At 39.8% G+C, this 20,641-nt stretch overlaps 1 long non-coding RNA gene across 1 annotated transcript in view; it reads right to left on the bottom strand.

Annotated features, from left to right (window-relative positions):
- The window catches only part of LOC125164323 (uncharacterized), a 55,759-nt gene that overhangs the window by 30,970 nt on the left and 4,148 nt on the right, over positions 1-20,641 (bottom strand). Inside the window, exons 3-4 of the long non-coding RNA XR_007151721.1 lie at positions 19,474-19,532; positions 8,536-8,718 (exon numbers count right to left, since the gene is read on the bottom strand). This is a non-coding gene — a long non-coding RNA (uncharacterized LOC125164323). The remainder of the gene's footprint in view (positions 1-8,535; positions 8,719-19,473; positions 19,533-20,641) is intronic.

The raw sequence follows: 20,641 nt of genomic DNA, 5'->3' as shown, positions 1-20,641 counted from the left end.
ATGTAGTATTAGGTTACTATATTATGTGAGAATTACTGGGTTGCTGCTGGTAATATTTTCATGAAATCATGGAAAGTTTTTTTAAAGCAGGAAGAAACATACAGGCTCATCTAAACTTGTATCATTTTACAGATGAGGAAACAATAGCTAACCACAAATCCTGTGATTTTCCTTTTTTTTCTTCATTCTTTCAATTGAAAAATAATTTTTGAGCATCTTTTATGTGTCAGATCATGCAGTAGCTCTTAACGAATTAAAAATCAAAAGCCTTGATTCATAGCCTTACGAAAGAACAAACTAGGGGACATTCAGCATGCATTAATAAACATTAATCTGTCAGAGCATATGTTACGTTGTACTATAGTTATGTTCCCAGACTTACAAAAGATAAGGGAATAGTGAAATTTGCCTGGGTGGTCAGGAATAAAAATTTCATGTTTTTATCTGGGCCATGAAAAATGAGCAAAAATAGCACCAGCTTCAGAAACAAGGGAAAAGTATTCAAGGTAAAGGGAAATACTCTATTAGATAGAAGCATATAGGTTTGTGTTTACTTGGGGGATGGTAAGGACTGTTAGGGAGTGATTGAAGGTAGGAATGAATAGGTAAGCTCTAATATAGTTGGGGAAGGCTTTATAGAGACAGCTAAGTTGCATAAACTTTATAGATAATGGGAAGCTATTACATAATGTTAAGCAGGGAAATGGCATTTTACACTTTCACATGGGTCTATATTTGAGAGAAATAACTGGTTGCACTGTGGAGGATAGGCTGGAAGGAAGCAAGTTCACATGAAAATGGTGAAGTAATGGATTAGACCAATGAAGAGTGTGCCTTACAAAGAAGGAGGGGATATTCATGAGGTTAGAACTGGCAGGACCTTATGGTTGTGAGGGATAGGAGACAGGGAGCAGCCAAGGGGGAAAATGAAGTTTCTGGTTTTGAAGATAAGTCATGGTGGTGCCATATAACTAGGCTATGAAATACATGAAAAGGGTGGTAGGAACAAAGCTTGCATGTAGTGTTAGACATATTCAGCTTACTCATGATGGCACAATTAAAGACAAGATACATAGGAAATAATTGAAAGTCCAAGTCTTAAGCTCAGAAGAAACGTCCGGGCTGGTGTTACTGATTACGGAGTTCTTAAAGTAGGGAAAAATTGAAGCAAGGAAGGGGATTAGAGAAAGTAGAGAGGTCTAAGAACAGAATGCTGGGACATACTATATTTAAGGGACGGTTGGGAGAGAGGAATTAGCATAAGACACGGTCAAAAAGAATTATTTGTATGGTAAGAAGGGTATGATGAGAACAGTGTTGTGGAAATCATGTTAGTTACAATGCCTTTAGCTGTAATGAACAGTCAAACTCAAAATGAGTATAGTGATAGAGGGACTTATCTGCTCATGTGACAACAATGACAACAACAAAAACCTCCAGGGCTAACTAGAGCAGACAGAGAATGGGTATTTTAATCACAAATCCATTTCTTTCTGATTCTCTCAGAAATGCCCTTCTCTGGGTGTTGTGTTCATCAGAGATGACTGCTGGGGAAATGGCTAAAGCAGTTCTGGACTCCCCATCCACATAAAACCAAGGTCTTTCTTCCAGTGGTTTTTCTCTCAAAAGTGAGGAGATGTCTTATCCCCAGTTCCTACCAATCTTGCCCTTCCATTTTATTGGCTCGACGTACCTATTCTTGAACCAATCCCTCTGGCCAGGAGAATTCCGTATGCCGCTTGCATTAGGCTTGGGTTTCTGAACTGATCACTATCATAGAAAGTAGAGACTGGGGACTCATTGATCCTTCTTTTGTCTCACAGAGTGCAAGGCTGCTAACCAAAGAGGGTGAGGCAGAATGGATGTTAGGTAGGGAGGATGTCTGTTAGGAAAGCCAAGAGAGGTTAAAGTTTCAGAATGAAGGGATAGTCATCCATATAAAAAATTGCAGGTCATGTAGGGTAGGTATTACAGGGTCATTAAATCTGTCAATTCGTGGTCATTGGTGACCTCTGAGTGAGACCTCTCCGAGAAGAACTGGAGCTGCTCTTACAGAATACTCTTTGAAGGAGTGTGGCAGCAAAGAGGAGAGAGATGGGGAAAGTTAATGTTAAATTAATTGCAATTCAGTGAAGCATATACATTCTTTTGAAAATATTATTTTATTTCATTGATAAGTTTGCATCAACTCACTTCTTCCTAGGCTGAAAGGAAGAAATTAATCCTACAGTATGGAAAGAGTGCAGTAAGTCTGTGAACGACAGGAAAAAGATGTAAACAAGGAGAGAGTGATAAATGTATATGGCCTGATGAAAGGTGGCCACTAAAAAGGTGAGAGATGACATTTCCATCAACAGTGCATTGGAATCAGAATCATGCTATATTTTTGGTATGTTTTGTTCAGTTTAGTTTCTTTACTGCAAATGAAAAATTGATGTTTAATTTACAAGGTCAGGCTTAGCAATATTATATGCGCTTTTGTAATCGCACTGTAATTACATTAAAAGGCAGAGGCAATTCTCTTTGAGTGTGGCCAACCACTCAGAAGATTGGTATAGGAAAGCAATAGGGCACACTTAGTCAATGTCAAGCCATAGGGTTTCTAGATTTCCAATGCCCAAAGTGTAAAATAAGTTTTCAAACTCTAAGATCACCAAGAATTTAATATCATTAATTCTGTGATAGTGATAATAATATTGAAGTTACCCTCATGTGGCTGATAGATGTCTTATTTTTCAGGGAAAGTAATTCTAATAATAGTCCCCATTTCATTTCCATTTGGGTAGCAGTTTTCACAATTCATTCCATTTTCTCCCCAAGTCACAATAATCCTGTGAACTAAGAATAGATCATGATATCTTTATTTCCAAGTAAGAAAACAGGGTAGTCTTAGAAAAGTTGTTTAGTGATTAGCTGAACGTTACTAGTTATCCAGAATGGTGACTTAGTGTCTGGGTTGCAGCCATTCCACAGTGAATGGAGAAATATCCAGATACGCAGAATAGGACGCAAGGGAATACGTGAGGACCATGGTGTCTGGGAGAGGTGAATTCTTGGACAAACTTTCACTCAGATTGGAAGAAGTGGACTGGGGTGAGGATAAGGCTTCCAAAGCAAATAGCTAGACTAATGATTGACCCAGGCTCAGGCCAAGGATGAAAATGTACAGGAAATTCATATCACGGAGAGTTACATTTGGAAATGACTTTAAAGAGCATTGTATTATACCCTTTTCTTTTACCACAAGGATGCCAAGTCCCAGAGAATTCTGAGCTGGGTAAGAGGCAAATTCTTCCCCACTAGACCTGTGACTTGTAGCCTACCACTCCCTCCACATCTCTATGTCACTACTTGACTCCTCAAGGAAGGAGCATAAACCTGATGGAGAAGCAAGTACAGAAAGACAGGTGATGTGATTCACAGACTTAACACACAGGAAAATTTTGAGAATACGGGAAGTGTCATTTCTCTAATGCTAAAGGAACAACTGGTCTAGTTAAGTTACTGTGTGATGGGCTCTAAAGAGGGGGGTGGTGAAAGAGATTTAAAGCCAGAAGGAAGACTTCTCCGAGTGTTACTTGCTATGAATATATCCTGATGAATTACAAAGCTGGCATTGGGACATATCCTACATTCTCTGCAAAGACACTGAAATATTTGGAAATTTTCTGTAGTGTTGATGTAATTTGTCCTGGTTTTGGGAGACACAGTTGCATTTTTGAAACTGTAGATACTTTCCAGTAACAGATAACTCTCTTTTGGGGGTTGAGGGTAGAGCAGGGAATGCAACTTCTGCCTGATTTATTTCCCTTAGAGCAAGAAACAAATAGCCTTGTTTATTATTAGTCATAGTTATTACACTATTCATAATCTGTTTTCCCTTAAGTATAGTACTGCAATGATGAATGACAACATATATACAGAACAAAATGAATTTATTGCAGGATGTATTTTCAGTGACATGAACAAGAAATTAGGTCTGCAATATGTTCAAGCTGTGCTGGGCAACTCTAATTCTGCCCAAGAATTCACCTTGGAGAAGGATGACGAAGGAAGGATAAGATGAGCAGACACACTCCTAACTGATATTAGGTTGTAAGCTCCTGTCTCTGAGGACAGGGCCACGTCTTAGCCATTTTGTTTTATTACTTAGAGCCTCATTTACAGTATACAATGAAATGAATGTTGAATACATTGAAACGAAAGTGACTTTTTTTAAATTATGATTTTCCCTCCATCACAATGATTAACATATATTGAATGCTTATTGTATGTTGCAAACTGTTCTAAGTGCTTTGCATGTTTTAATTCACTCAATCCTCATAACAACCCTGGAAGGTAAATTCTGTTATTGCCCCCACTGTGTATAGAAGGAAAACTAGGACCAAAGAGATTGTGTAATTTGCAAGATTAAATAACACAGCTAAATAGATTAGATCTGGTGTTAAATCCAGGACATGCTGGCTATAGATGCTGCCATCTTAATCGCAACATTCTCCTGCTGTGTGTGTGTGTGTGTGTGTGTGTGTGTGTGTGTGTGTGAGAGTATGTTTTTCTCCAAATTGCTAATGATTTATACTACTATAATCTACTATAATCTATTATCTTCCCTTTCCTCATTGAATTATGTTGCAAATATTAAAGGCTTACTTTCATGTTTTTTTCAATTGATGCTTACCCATTCTTGTGTCAGTACCACACCACTATTCCATAACATCTTTTAATATGTTTGACCCATCCCTTCCCATTACTCTTATTTTTCAAAATTGTTGCTATTTCTCCACATTATTCTATCTTTCCTTTTTTGTTTTCAATGTGTTTTCCTGACTTTGGAAAAACCCTTCTTCCTCCAGAGTAAGGAGACCTGAGGCCAGGAGCATTCCTTTCAAGTGATGCAGGAAATACGGAGCTCAAAATGGATTCTGAAGCTGATAAACAAAAAAATAACCTTAGGATGGGGACAGAGGTAGGATGTTGAGTACATGTGATGAGCTGGGTCGTGTCACTCTAGCTTTGCCTTTTTCAGGTGTGTGTGTGTGTGTGTGTGTGTGTGTGTGTGTACATGTACAAATATATATATTTTTCTGGGCTTCAGTTGACATCTTTTCTGGATCCAGGAATGGTAAAAGATTTGGGAAAGCAGTTATTTTAGTTCACAGAATAGTAACTCTGGGTAGAGGGAATCTGATTTTTCTCTAGGCCAATGTGTCCTTGAAAAGATGGTTGCTAATATGCAGAAGCCAATGAAATAGTAGAAAAATGATTCGGAGTGCTTCAATTATCTTTCTTATGGGATAAGGCTTGGTGATATTCAGCAAAGAGTCTTCTGCAGTTCAGGGACTTCTGCAATTTGGGGTGGAAAAGTTCGGTTCGGGGGAAGGGAGGTGGAAGTTTCCTCTGCTTTGATGGTAACGACTATAATTTATCGCATGCTTATTGTGTGCTATGTGATACTCTAAGAGCTGGACTTACTTCATCCCTTTGCATCTACCCAAGTCTATAACGTAAGTTTCACTGATGAGGAAGCAGAGGATCAGATCAGCTGGGTGGCATAACTCATCAGAGTAATACAGCTGATAATTCAGAACTGAGTTAAAATCTTTGACATGGTTCGCAGGGCCCCACACAATCTGGCCTCTGCCTGTCTATCAGCCTCATCTCACGCCATCCAAATTCAGTCACGCAGGAGTCCTTTTATCCAGTTCCTTAAACATGTCTTGTTCACTGTGGCAGAAGCACCACTCTGTATTCCCCAGCACATCTTCTTTCCGTCCCCAAAACACAGAAAACTTACTTTGCCAGCCTTCCCTGGATTTGGGTGGGACTACATGACTAATGGGCATGAAGTGTGATGTATAATACCCCCAGACCTGGCAACTAAAGCATTTCACATCCTTGACTACATTTTCTGCCCCCCATCTGCACAGCTGGATGTATAGGACCCTTGGAGAGCAGAGGGCCGAACCTCAAGATAACATGCCTGCTTCACTAGTCAGACAACAGCTACCTAGGTCAGCTGCTCACAAAGCTGTGATATAAGAGAAAAACTTTTATCAAATGAGTAGCTGAGACTTTGGAGTGGTTTGTTACAGCACCTAGTATTACTATGCATGACTAAATCGCTTACTCTAGACTAGAGGTTGGCATTTTTTTTCAGACTATGTCATAAATATGTTAGGTTTTGCAGGCCACACAGTCTCTTTTGTGCAACTATTCAACTCTCGTCCTGTAGTGTGAAAATGGCCTTAGGTCATACATTAGTGACTAGGCATGGCTGGGTTCCAATAAAACTTATAAAAACAGACACAGGATCGATTTGGCCTACAGACCAAAGTATGCTGACCCCTGTACTAGACTAAAGGACTACAAGGGCATGCTGTCTGGTCTTTCTCCATCTTTGGAGACTTTTCTGTCTTTGCTCCATCACTCCCAGACTCAATCCACCCTTTGCCTGGCTGAACTGGGACTGACTCTTCATACCTCAACTATAACTTCAGTTTCCATGAGAGGATGTTTCCTATTTTCCCCCTTTCTCTGCCTCTCTCTTCCAACTAGGTCAGGACCTACATCAAATATTCCTGTATCAGTTACCTGTACTTCCTTTTTCGTAATTAGCTTCCCATTTATAATTTGTTCTATGTTTTTCTTCCTCGCTATGCTGAGCCTTTCATAAGAAAAAGAGGTTATGTCTACTTCATTCACTGTTTTATCTCTAGCACCTAACATAGGACCTGGAATAGAGTAGATGCTATAAATACATATGGAGTCAATGGGTAACTATAAGGCATATATTATTAACTACTGTCTTCAATATATAGAATCTGTGAAAACTCATCCTCCTTCCCCTTCCCTCTCCTCTTCCTCCCTGTCCTTCGGTCCTTGAGCTCAATATAACCAAAAAGGAAACCAAACCCACAATTATGGTATTATTGTCACACTCTTGAATGGAGAAAATACCACAGAAATATATATCCTCAGGCATATTTCTTTGGTGTAAATACTGACCTTGTCTTCACCTCAGTCAATATTTTTTCTTCAAGACCATAAATCGTGGGATGTCTTCTCATAAAAGCCAATCTGTGTCACAGCTCTGAAAACTAATTCCATCTTGAGCCCCATAAATGGGAAGAGGCTATTTCTGAAATTCTGTCATCATATTGCTCTAACACCTATAAATCTGAAAAGCTTTCCAATTTTCCTCAATATTGTACATATTAGGTTAGTGGACTACACCAAATGGTCAAATATAGTTCCACCATATACAATCAGAGAAGATAGGAGAAAAATGCATTCTATTTTCAGGATAAAGAAAACATAAGAAATATAAGAAATAATGGCAGTTTAGAATAGCATAATAACAGAAAGCTACATCAAGATTATAAGAGGGCAGCCGACATAGACAGTCCATGAAGATGAACTTGTAGTCCTGTTGAGTGTCGGGTTTGCTCTGATAAAAAGCAGGGGATGGAGAGCTCAAATACTGTCATGGGCAAATTCTCAATGCAGCTAAGATTACTGGGACTACAAGCTGAGGGGGAGTGGTGATTTCGAGCTCCTCATGTGTTTCCCCATGGCATCTGAACCAAAGGCAGGAGACACAAGTTGCCCATCTGGGAAAAGTCCAAAGCCATTTACTCAAAGGCGGCAGCAATAATCATGTGGTCACGGAGAGTCAGTGGGAATCTCTGCAGGTCAGTTAGAGAAGGGGCTGGGGTGTCAATTCCTAAGGACCTGCAGTGTCAGTCACGGAGTTTATAGCCATTTACAGCTTTCAGTCTAAGATACAGCCTAAGAAATATTTCAAACATAATACACTTCAGAGAATAAAAATAGATTCCTACTATTTTTCATATAGGAAAACTACACAGATCTTAAAATGGGAGTTCATGAAAGCATAGCTGTGGCCCCAGTTCATTTACAGAAATGGATCAACCTTCCAAATCTGTTTTCTTGTTTTTGAACTTTTTTCATGTTTATTTATTTTTGAGAGAGAGAGGGAGAGAGAGAGAGCGAGCGAGCACATGAGTGGGGGAGGGGCAGAGAGAGAAAGAGACACAGAATCCAAAGCAAGTCTCCAGGCTCCGAGCTGTCAGCACAGAGTCTGACGCGGGGCTCAAACTCACGTACCATGAGATCATGACCCGAGCCGAAGTCGAATGCTCAACCGACTGAGCCACCCAGATGCCCCTCAAATCTGGTTTCTTACTAGCCGCTGGAATCTTTACCTCTGACAAGGAAGAGAAAAGCCTTCTAACTGCACTGTCATCATTCTGTCTCTAGAAACCAACTCATTGTACTGTGCCATAAATATCTGCAGAATTTATGAATAACTGATGTGATTGGATGGATGGATGGATGGATGGATGGATGAATGGAAGAAAGACAGCAGCCAAGGAGAGTAGAGTTAACATTTGGCCCTAAGTCCATCTGTTTTCTCATTTTCTGATACTCTTTCTCACTTCTATAATGATCATTGGTCAAGGGGTTTTATACTAACAACACAACAGCTAATCCATATGCATCACTTTTACATACCATATTTTATGTAATATGAAGCGTTCAGCCTCGGTTTTCTGGGTGCCTTTCATTTGCTCATGTTCATCCAGATGTCACTTGACAAGTAACCACCACTTTCAGCTTCATGTGAGCTGGGCACCTGTATGACCAGGGTTCTGTTCAGCACTCGACAGACAGAGGACTCGTTGTCATTCTGAATAACTGAATTAAGAGACCTCGGTCAGTTACATTTGAAACGCAAGGCTTCAAATTATGCCTTCTGAGGGGATTCAGTGTGATCATTAGGATAAGTAAACACATCAAGCACTCAATATATATGCTGAGCCAAATGTAATAAAGGAAGAAAGAAACGTTTTTTTTCTCCACTGTGTCATTTTGTTTTGCAACTCTAAGCGTTACTGCATGCTATAATTCTCCAGAATGACACTTAATTCTTCAGCTAAAATGCTGTATCAGACATATTTCAAGCTAATTATTTGGCATCATAAGATCGTATTCTGTTCTCTAATAGCTTTGCAACATACTTTTTCATGAGAGCATCAGTGATTTCCACAGATGAAAAAAAATGATGAAAGACAAATAACGATGATCTGGGTTGATAATCGGGTTGCCTGGGCTCATTGCTGTGTAGGGCTGAACCTCTGCTTTGGAAAAGTCATTTTATGCCCTACTGCCATGGTGCTGGGCTCTCCTGCTAATTAAACAGCCACATTAGTTTCTTTCTCTCTTGTTTTGTTTTGTTTTTTTAAATTTTTTTTCAACGTTTTTTATTTATTTTTGGGACAGAGAGAGACAGAGCATGAACGGGGGAGGGGCAGAGAGAGAGGGAGACACAGAATCGGAAACAGGCTCCAGGCTCTGAGCCACCAGCCCAGAGCCCGACGCGGGGCTCGAACCCACGAACCGCGAGATCGTGACCTGGCTGAAGTCGGACGCTTAACCGACTGCGCCACCCAGGCGCCCCTTGTTTTGTTTTTTTAAACAAAGTTTATTATTTTTCTATTATGGCAAATTTAGAGAACATAAAACACCAAATATAAGAACCAACAAGTCACTCTTATCTTTTCCACCTTCCCCCCCCCCCCCCCCCGCCTGGCCCCGCCCAAAGTTTATCCACCTGTAAATCTTTATTGAGCACTGATTACGCGACGGGCACCATTCTAGACACTGATATTGTTGACTTTCTGAATACCCATTGCCACTCACATTAAGATCTGTGAGTAAAATGTCCTGTGATGAATGTGTAGCTAGTGAAGTTTGTCTTTGGTCCTCTGTCCCTTTATCTCTGCCTCAGTTCTTCCATAACTGCCTTCACTGATTTTCAGAAATTCCCTGCCCAGCACACTAGGACTCTGGGGTCCTTTGGTCTACTTCATGCTGACGTAAAGCTTGCTTTCAAGAATGGTTCTGAAAGGAGCTCATGACAAGCTAAAAAGAATTCATGACTCCTGATACCTTATAGCACTCTAGGGTTTCTGGGCTTCTTGCGCTCAGCAAAGGCAGTTTCAAAATCAAAAGATGAAAGAATGTTTGCCTGTGATAATGCTACATGAGCTAAACAAAACAGAAGTCTTGCTTGGAATTTCTATTAGTCTTTGATGTACAAAAGGATGAAAAATTATTACTCAAGTACAGCTTGGTAAACAAAACCTTGAAAACAATGTAGCCAAGTGGTAAAAATGAAAGCTCATCCTCTTTATTGGTGAAATTTCCAGCACAGAACTGAAGGTGGGTGTGGGCGAAGGTGGGGGCGGGGTAGGCTGGTTCCTACTGCTGTTTAGGGGTGGTGCTGGCCTTGCCTAAATATTTTTCACATTTTCCATGGTAGTTGAAAGAGGAGGGAGCCAGCGCTGTGTGGCAAGGGAAACTGCTAGTAACCCGCTTTCCTGGACGCTGTGCCTGGTCGTCTGACAACATGGAAACCGGCCCAACTTGCCTAACGGATGTCATCTCATCTTGCTGCAGCTGACCTGAAAGGGTGCTCCTTATATAGATAGATCAAGAGCCTTCTTTGGGTATTGGAGTCTTCGGCTGCTCAGAGATCAAAGAGAAGAACCCTTCCTCCAGATTTTGAATATCAAGATTTTTCTCTAAAGAGATTTTTCTTCTATGCTTCTCTGGGCTGCTGTTAATTTGCAAACCAACTGAGTGGGTTAAAAATGTCTTTTGATCACATACCAACATGTGGTCATCAGAACACTGGTGACATTCAACCACAAAAGAAAACCGGGGAGGGAGGGATCTCAAAGTGACCTTGGTGACAAAAGGGACTTCCGCAGTGAAACATGTACCCCAGGCAAGGGTGTCACACAATGAGCAGACTGTGACCAGCTGACATTTCATCAGTGAGTCGCTGCTCAAGTATTTGGAGGGGATGCATTGATCCCACTCTCCTGGAAACCCCCAAAAGCTCTCATAAAATGCCTGCTTTCATTTAGCTGTTGTTAAAACAACTAAAATTCCCTCTCATAATTGTTGGGACATCTCAACAATATAGTCCTTTCTTTCCCAGTTTGCAGCTCAAACAAATATTGTTTCATTTATTTCTTGCGGGTTCCTCAGCCTCATACCAATGTAAACAACTTTTCATGTCCAAAGGCATTTTCCAGGACTCCCTGAGGGTGGCAGTATTGTTCACACGTCGATGGCTAGTATCAGAAATTGGGCACCTGTTAGGGAAATGATTTAAGGAGGATGGATTTACACTATCAAAATGAGCAAAGTATATAATGAGGAATGAGGATTCCTTTGGGCCTACAGTATAACCAATGCCCCCAGAGCCATTCGTTCCAACGTGTACATGAAGTGCAAAAATAAAAGATGAAACTTAAAATGCTCATGTCAACAGAAATAGATGGATAAAAGTGGCAATGGAAATACTATTTCAAATAGGCTCAATTCCAGGTAATTACTTAATACAAACTTACTACCCACAATGCCTCAGGGTCTATGAGTTATCCACAGACAGCTGGCTGGGCAGAGTTAGATGATGTCAATTCACCAGGAATTTTTCAGGAGGAGACAAGCTACTATTGCTCTCATCCAACTTAAGTCTCCAAGAATTTGCAAGTCTTATTAGTAAACACCCTATTGTCCTCTGAGTTAAGTCATTTGAAGGTCATGTAGCAAGACGGCTCTAACAAGATATTTCACACTTACGCTTGCGTGAAAAAAGCTTCTCAGAATAATCCAAAGTGGAATTGAGCAACTAGAATTGAGTGAAACTCATTGGCAATTTTAAATGAGAAAAAAAAATCATTATCCATAGTATTGATTGGAAAGAGGACATCCATTTCTAGGCACAGTCAAAATCGATTACTTCCTGTAATCACTATGCCTGTGATGGTGTTTGGGCACACCTGGAGATGATGTCACAGTGTCACCTAGGAACTTGGTAAATAATTGATACTGGACCCTGAGTGAAAATTTTGAAGGGATACATTGAGTAGCTGAAAGGGCAAAGCTGCCATTTAGTTTCTATAAACGGGTCAGGGAGTATAAGGAAAGCCCCTGAATATGGAGAGCTGGGAATATTCAGGTCTTCCCAGAACACTTCAGATTGAGAGTTCCTAGATTTCTAGTTGAGTCACTTCTACCTTTTATTATATATGGTCATTGGGGTTTTCCAGTTTTTAGGATTCTCAGAGAGGAGGCACAGATACTTGTATTTGTTTTTAAGTGATGAAAATGAGGTAGCATAACTTTTCCATTCTGCAGTGCTTGATAAAGCAGTGAGTTGCCTGATACTGAGTTACACATCAGTGTCAGCCGTTTACTGAGTCCCTTAAGAACTTCCCTTCCTGGAGGCCACTGGTAATAATTATGGACAAGTCTCTGTAGAGAAGTATCATTTATAGAAAATTTTGAGTTAATAAATAAAATACTTACTGAATGGTTACTAAATTTCAGATACTGTTAGAAGTACTTTACATTTATTACCTTTATTTGTATAAATACATTGTATACATAACTTTACTATATTTATCTATTACATTTAGTCCTCACAACATCCTATGAGGAAGGTACTAACATTGCTTTTTACTTGTTAAGCAATGAGATTGAGGCTCAAAAAAGTTTAGCTTGCCCAAAGCCATTACTAGTAAGGGGTAGAGCCAGGATTCAAACTCTATGCTTCCTTCTTAGAGGAGAAAGCAGATAAATTTATGAAACCATTTAATGGGCTTGTGAATTTATTAAATGTTCTTTAATTTAAGATTTTAGTTTGGCAGAGGGTGGTTGGTTAGCTTGGCTATATGTTGATTGTTACCAGACCTCAGATAAAATCCCTTACTTGAAGCCCACCATTTGGAAAATGCATCCCATTGGCTGAAAGGAATCAGATAGCAGAGTGTGATGTGCTGGCATTAAACCAGATTTTGCAGGGATAAAGAATAGTGTCTTTTTTACTTTAAAGGACAATGTAGGAAGGCATATATCTAGAGATAACCAGTTTATTTAATGGCGGTCACCCTAGGGGCTCAACTCTCCAACAGTGAACCCAAAGCTTTGCCTGCTCAGTGCCCAGCTGCTGCTTCTGCCATTATTGGGGCACTTATACTTCTCAACAGAGTTTTACCTACTAGATTTCTTCATTCTTCCCACAAATGAGACCTGGAAGATGTGCATGGGCCAACCATAGGTCACATAGTTGGATGGGTTATTCCTTGAAGGAGAGGAACAAGGAAATATGTATCAGCCACCTGACATGTAAGCAAGAAAAGACCCCTTTACTCTTAAAGAGATGCCTTATGGCTCAGTTAAAGTTAGGTTGCAGCACAGCTCAGTGGACTGAACTCCCTGAGCGCTGTCATCCCTGTGGTGTCCAGTGATTACTGGCCTGCCATCCACCCTTCAAGGGCCAATCCTGAAATCAATGTTGGTGCTATGCCAATGGAGATTCCAACTAGTTTCTATAGTTAGATTTAGTTATTTTGCAGTAATGGTGGAATTGGAGGACCCTCACTCAAAATCATTGCTCAGTCTAGGCATGGATTATGCACTTTTAAGCAAGTAGGGGCAAGGAGCAGGGAGGAAATCAGATTTTAATGGGGCTTCAGAGAGTAGGGATAATCTGCAACAGGGTTCTGATACTACAACTATTTCTGGCATCACAAGTGTGCACATGATGTACCAGGAAATTAATATTATAAATATAATTAAAAAATAAAGGACATAAATTGGCATTTCTTAGCATAGCCCTTGATAGGAAATACCTGGGAAATTTACTACAAATTCAAATCTGTGAGTGACACCTGTTGAATCAGAGCTCTAATCCCTTAGCGAAAAGGCAGAAATTAGGAGAGCTGATTGGTGATGTAAATAGAGCAATGGTTCTCGAAATGTAGTTCTCAGACCAACAGCATGAGCACCACCAGGGAACTTACTGGATATACAAATTCTTGAGTCCTACCCTAGACCTACTGATCAGAAATGGATTGGGCCCAGCAAGCTGTGTTTAACAAGACTTCCTGGTGATTCTGCTATGTGTAAAGTTTGGGAACCACTGGAAAAGAGAGTTCTCTATGGGCCTATAATGACACAAAGTAGCTGTTGAGCCCGAAATATGTGGGAGTGGGGCTCTGAGGTCTGTATTTTTAGTGTGTTTCCCTGGTGATTCTGCTGTATACTTGCTTGAGAGCAATTGCTCTAGAAGAACAAAAGTTTTCTTTTCTTTTTGTCTTTTGCCAAGGTACTTCCTGTTATCTCTAAGCTAAGAACAAGATTATTCTTCTAGTTACTAAAAGCCCACCTACTTGGGCGAAGGGCAGGGTAGAAACATCGTTCTGTATGTCCTTTAGAATCTTGGTGTAGATACATGTAAATGTGCATGCGTGTATGTAAATATTTAAAGTAATGATCAACCTCTGCCCAAGAGACTATTACTGTACTATGTCTAAAAATTAACCAATTCCCCCTTCATTTTAATGCACTGCCTGAAATTTTACAAATTAGAGATGTATTTAGATTAATAAGCATTTTTTTAAAAATTCAGAGATGAAAGTAAAAGATTTCACAAAAATAGAAAAACAAACCCTAAAATGTGTATAGAACCACAAAAGACTCTGAATAGACAAAGCATTCTTGAGAAAGAAGAACAAAGCTGGAGGCTTCATATTCCTTGATTTCAAACTACATTACAAAGCTATAGTAACTAAAGCAGTAAGGTATTGGCTTAAAAAAATAGACACATAGATCAGTGGAATAGAATAGAGAACCCAGAAATAATTCCACGCATATATGGCCAATTAACTTACAACAAAGGAGTCAAGAATACACAATTGGGAAAGGATAGTCTCTTCAATAAATAGTGTTGGGAAAACTGGACAGTCACCTGCAAAGGAATGGGACTCGACCCCTATCTTCCACCATACACAAAATTTACCCTGAGTAGATTAAATACGTGACTGTAAGACCTGAAGCCATAAAACTCCTAGAAGAAAACAAAGGTACTAATTTCCTTGACACAGGTTTCAGCGATGATTTTTTGAATCTGACATCAAAAGCAAAAGCAACAAAAGCAAAAATAAACAAACAAGTGGGACTACATCAAACTATAAAGCTTCTGCCCAGCAAAGGAGACCAACAAAATGAAAAGGTAACTTACTGAATGGGAGAAAATATTTGCAAATCATATTCCAGTGAGAGAGTAATATCCAAAATATATAAATAATTCATACAACTCAATAGCAAAATCCAAAACAATCTGATTAAAAGTTGGGCAGAATGAGGTGCCTAGGTGGCTCAGCGGGCTGAGTGTCCGATTCTTGATTTCAGCTCAGGTCATGATCCCGGGGGCATGGGATCAAGCCCCACCTTGAGTGTGCTGAGTGTGGAGCCTGCTTAAGTTTCCCTCTCTCTCTCCCTCTGTCCCTCTCCCCCACTCGTATGTGCTCTCTCTTTCTCTAAAAAAAAACAAACAAACAAAAAACAATTGGGCAAAACATCTGAATGGACATTTTCCAAAGAAGTCATACATATGGCCAACAGGTACATCAAAAGGTACTCAGCATCACTAATCATCAGGAAAGTGCACATCAAAACCACAATGAGATATCACTTCACACCTGTCAGAATGGCTGGTATCAAAAATATAAGAAATAAGAAATGTTGGCAAGGATACGGAGAAAAGGAACACTTGAGCATTGTTGGTGGGAATGTAGATTGGTGCAACCGCTGTGGAAAACAGTATAGAAGTTCCTCAAAAAATTAAAAACAGAATTACCATATGATCCAGCAACTCTACTTCTGGATATTTATTCAAAGAAAATGAAAACACTAACTTGAAAAGATATATGCATACTCATGGTCATCACAGCATTATTTACATTATTATCCATATTCTAAGATATGGAAACAACCTAAGTGTCCACTGATGGATGAATGAATCAAGAAATTGTGACATACAGACATACACACACACATACACACATATACACCACATACATATATAATAATAGTATTTGGCCATAAAAAGAATGAAGTTTTGCCATTTGTGACAACATGGATGAAACTTGAGAACATTATGCTAAGTGAAATAGGTCGGACAGAGAAAAACAAATACCATATGATCTCTCTTATAAGTGGAGCAAGCTCATGGGAACAGAGAACAGATTTGTGGTTGCCAGAGGCAGGGTAGGAGGGGTGGGAGAAATGGGTGAACTGTTTTTGTTTTTGTTTAAATAAATTACATTTTTTAAAAGGAAAGTATATGTATAAATTGTTGTTAATATTAGAAGAACTTTTAGAGATCACCAATCTTGTATATTTCTTGTTATGATGGTACCTGTTTCGTATTTTAGTACCTTTTCTCCAAATGACATTCATACATGCAAATAAATTTCTCCTGGATGCCAAGGTAGGCACTGCCCACTACCCCTTGCAATTCTATGCAGGAAGGTGTAGAAATTGTCTACCACAATGAGCCAATTCTACCATATATCAGCTCCATCAGAGTATCGTTGGAAGCCAATAGGCCTTTGTTATAGCTCTTTGGCTTGAATAAATAGTCCTATTTCAGGGGGCTAATTTCTTAAGAACCTCAGGGGACAGTATTACCATCTCTTTAAGTGAGGGTATAGCATGTCTCTCAGATATCATTTGGTGTATTTTGACCGAACAAGCCATTTTCCTCATAATCACCTGAGATACCAGGTATAATCATCATGGCTGGTCACCACCCAGACTGCCAGCAAGGTTAAACTCGCTTTCCAATGCACCCTGTTCATTTCCAAGAAGGGGAAGAGAGCATTCTGCCTCCCTGTAGAAATGACACGATATTCACCTCAAGCATGAAAATTATGGAGCTTCTGGCAAGTTCTGAGGTTCAGATTTGGTCTGGTAGGCCCAGACATTTACATAAACCAAGGTCATGGCTGCTGCTAGAGCAGCCTCTGTTGGGTGAGGCACAGACTACTTCCGATGAATTGTGCTTGAAAAACATGATAGAGTCTACTGCTGTTTTTCACTCTCCATGTTTCCCCCACTCTTTGTGCTCTTCTGCCTCAAACTAGGTCCTCTTTCTTACCAAGATCCATGCTTCCCACCGAACCTCAGAATCCTGCCACCAGCACTAGCTCTGTCCCTGTCAGCCTGCTTCAGGAGACCTGTCTCCTACCTTGTTCAATCACATCTTTCTCAGGCAATCCAGATTGGTCATCCAGGGGCAGATGTTTTCTTACCAGGATGCAGTGGAAGTACAGCCATGTGAGTTTAGTAACTGATGCTTGGTTCCGTGAAAAGCTTTTATGCTCCCTTTTTGTGCTCTAAACAAAGCCCTATATAAATAAGTACACCTTAATCATTTTGGATTGCTACCTTCTCTTGCTGCTTCCCCATTTTCTAGTCTAGTGCCTCTTGATGAACAGCTTTTAAGGAAGTTGATGCTTTTAGGTACCCACAGGCTTATAGAGAGCAATCAGAGTGTTGGGTAGAAAGCAACCTTCCAGAAGTAGAAACTCAGAAAGAGTAATGCTCTTCAGGTTGCGCTGTTCTCGTATACTTTCCTATGATTATGAATCTGATCCGACGTGACCTCATGGGCAGAGAGATCCTTATCTGTTTGGATATTATGTTAAATCATTCCTTGAACAAACATTGAAGTTTACATAGCATTCTCTTTGGGAAAATCCCAAGGAATGTGAGTTTGGAAGCCCCAAAACATGACATTGAGTATAGGAAATGTAACTTCTTGAGATTAGATAAAATGTTAGTGATTTTGCTGTGAGACTCACTCTCCAGAATAATCAAAGATGGCTAGAAACTACTGGTGATTTATTCCCCACTGTTATGCTCTAAATAGGCTTGGTAACTAATTTCAAGAAAAACAGAAGAAACATATCTGTTTCTGAAGCTGAAGGTCTTGTTCACTTCTGACTTGACCTGCTTTATTTACCCGGACCCAGACAACACCAACACCAGTTACACTGAAAGGGATCCTAGTCTCCTGGGCAGGGCTTATTGCAGTGGCCTTGGGATCTGAGCCTGCCATTCTTGGCTCCTTTCAATCAAATTAATTGTACTCTGCAGGAATGGGAGTTAACAGTCAACAAATTATTTTCTGAGAAGTTGTGGGGACATTACATTGAGATCTTGCATGCCTTGCAGAGGTGCTGAGACTATGACAGCTTAAAGCTGTTGGAATAGGATCATATCAGGCTATTCCAGATGGGCCTGGCCTTCTTTCTCATGTAATTGGACCTCATCAAACATGTCAAGCAGCTACAGTTGGACGGCTGATGTTCTCTCCTGGAAATGGGTGGTTCTAAAGGTGACTCCCCTCAGGAAAATCTCTCCCCTGAGAATTTTGTCCCCTTTAAATGCACATGGCTTTTCCATCCAAATGACAGGGAAACCACATAAAAATCCATCCACCATGGGTATTGGTACAGTGATTCTTCATTCTTTCAAGCTTATCTCCCTTCACTCTACTGTTTGCCCATCCTCTTGCCCATAGCTCTTCTGGATTCTCCTCTCATTTTGACTTTAAATCTTGGTTTCTACTTTTCATGTGGCTGCTTGATTTTGGTACCTCTCTGCTTGTTGTTTCTGTTGTTGTTTTCCCCCAAATATTCTAAATTGGAAATTGATTCCCTCAAGACTTCAAAAATTTTCTCATCTGTTCCATGTGCTGAAACTATGGATAAGAAGCTCCCTAATCTCTTCTCATTTGCCTGCAGGGAGGTTGGGTTGATTAGTGTTTTTATTTTTAGTCCCTTAGAATGCACAGGGCATATCCATGAGTATGGCCCCGGGGAATCATATGTCATCTGATGGCTCTAAAATTCCTCTGACTTTATCACTCCCATTTTCTGACTGTTTTGCTACCCCTTGCTCATTGGCTTTCTGGTTCTCTCTGATTATTTTGGCTTTGTGTCTTGGCTCTACCATCTTCTTTCTTTAAAAAAACAAAACAAAAAAACCTGCAACCTAGGACTTTGCGCACTTAAAAAAAATATATGTGCCAGCTCTGAGAGTGGTCATCTTTGAGATTATTCCACCTTGGCTGTGGGCCTCACTCAGCACTAGCTTTTCCTAGCTTCACTGGTTACATGCATGTTGGGCCATGTTGAGAGTACAGTAGTGTTGATCCCTTTTCTGTAAGTTCAGCTTTCAAGTAATTGAAGGCAATGATCTCCCTGCCCGTAGGCTAACCAATTGTAGTTCATGTGACCTTAGCATTTAGTCTCTTTACCAAAAGATTTATCAAAAGGTTGAGACCTCCTCTGCTGGATACACTCCAGTTCATTCATACCCTTCATGGCATGTGGTTCTCAGAACAAAACAAATCAGCATGATATTGAGGGTACCATCATACCCTTTGTTCCATGAACTAACGTATTCCTTTAACAGAGCCTAAGTTCATACTTGAAATTCTGGCATCTCTCTCACAATGCTAATATTAATGTTTAATACTTGGTTAGTGAAAATCCAGATCCTGTCTATACTGTTCAGACATACCTTATCCTTCCTATAACTGGACACTTCTCATCCTTTGAAATTCGTCTAAAGTCTTCATTCTGAAATAAGTAAGTAAGTAAGTAAATAAATAAATAAATAAATAAGCAACCTACTACCAAGTACAATACAATGCTTTTCAGACTATGCTTCAGTTGAACCTGGAATTGTCCAGACTATGCTTCTAAAATTAATTCATGTGCTTGCTTATCAATTCACAGAAAAAATTAATTGATAGACTTTTCTCAAGATGTAACATATTTTTTTAACACATTTGCATCTTCTGCTACCTGCCTAATAGTGCTCCACAGTGCAAGTAAAATTGTTAAATTAGCTTTTTTAAAAAAAAAATTTCTAGCTACTTTCCCCTTAAAACGATTTCAAGAAGCTGTCATTTTAATGTATTAGGCGTCCCTCCCCTTTCCATGTAGTTCACACATCTGATCAAAATGGTACCATTTGTTATTAATTAAACTGTTGAAAAGACCTCCCCAATGCAAACAAAACGCATTAACTTGTACTCTTTTGGTAAGGTCATTCAGTGAGTGGGAGTTTGCCCTCAGACTCTCTCTAGACATTTCTATTTCTTCTACAAGGATATCATGAGACCTTGTGCAAGGCTTTCTTGCAATTCAGATTCATCTGAAGCATTTATTTCACCAACTAATCTAGTCTGTGTGTGTGTGTGTGTGTGTGTGTGTGTGTGTGAGAGAGAGAGAGAGAGAGAGAGCGAGAGAGCGAGAGAGAGAGAGGGAGAGAGAGAGAGAGAGAGAGAGAGAAATCAGTTGGGCATGATTTGTTCTTGATGGGTCCCGTGGGATCTTCTAGTATTCTCCACATCCCCTTGTATGTGCTCACAACTCAACCTGTTAATATTCTACCCCAGAAATTTGCCTCGATTTCATGTCAAGCTCACTAGTCCATAAATGACAAGCTCCATCTGCATCTGTTTTTAGATAAGCAGGAACATATTTATCCAGTCTCCGTAATTCCACAAAGTACTACAAATTCTTAAGGAACACACACCACAATATGTGTTTTTTACACTCAGGGAACCAGACCACTTCAAAGATGCCAGGTGCTGCTTTATTATACCTTACCCATCTATCAATATTTATCCTACCCTTTCCAGAATAAAAATCAAGCTTGCTGATGACGTAGTCTAATGTAA

Source organism: Prionailurus viverrinus, chromosome B1 (assembly GCF_022837055.1).
Source record: "Prionailurus viverrinus isolate Anna chromosome B1, UM_Priviv_1.0, whole genome shotgun sequence".
NCBI lineage: Eukaryota > Metazoa > Chordata > Mammalia > Carnivora > Felidae > Prionailurus > Prionailurus viverrinus.
The sequence above is the reverse complement of the archived record's forward strand: the minus strand, read 5'-3'. Positions and strand labels throughout refer to the sequence as shown.